A 793-nucleotide genomic window follows, 5' to 3' on the forward strand; every position below is an offset into this window, starting at 1 on the left:
TCCCTTGCCTTCTCCCAAGAATTCCTGCTATCTGGATGGATCCCAAGGACCATGGGCAGCCAGATGCTGGCTGTAGGCCAGGCTTGGGCTGGCTCACCACCAAGACAGTGGCCTGGAGCCCTGAAGGCCCATGGTATTCCAGGCAGTCTCAGGGACTTGGTGTTGTCCTGATTTAACTGAGGGGCTGAACAGGCTCTCCAAATGCCCTCCAATTCTCTCCCAGCTTGTTCCCTTTCCAGTCCATTGCCCCTCACCCTCTCTCTTCCTCAGCTCTGAGGCCTGATGGGAGACTCCTCAGCTGTCACTGGGCCCTGGTGGCTGGAGCTCTTTGAACATGATTGCCACATCTTCTCTGCCCCAGCCCTTGGCACCCCCACTCCAAGACTGGAACCCAGGCCCCATGGCTCAGTGGGGGTTAAAGGAGCCCACAGGATCCCCTCCTGTTTCCAGAACCCCAGAGGTCTGGTCTGTTTGGACCCCCAGTACATTGTGGCACACACTGGCTCAGCTCCTAAGCCTGGGGCCCTGTGTGCAGCCTGGGAGCTCTGCCTTCTACCTTGCCCCTGCCTCTCTGGGCCTTTGGTTGGGGCTACCTGGCAGGAGCCCAGCTGTCTGACTGACCGGTAGAGTGGAAGCTCCTGAGGGACACAGATGGCATCTAGCACAGGACCCGGCACATAGTAGGAAATTAATAAACACTTGTTGAATTGGTTGGAGACAAGGGGAAGTACTACCATGGGAACCCCCGATTACTGTCTCTCCACTGTCCAGGCCTCTTCCCATCCCACAGCGT

This window comes from Trichosurus vulpecula, chromosome 5, assembly GCF_011100635.1.
Source record: "Trichosurus vulpecula isolate mTriVul1 chromosome 5, mTriVul1.pri, whole genome shotgun sequence".
Lineage (NCBI taxonomy): Eukaryota > Metazoa > Chordata > Mammalia > Diprotodontia > Phalangeridae > Trichosurus > Trichosurus vulpecula.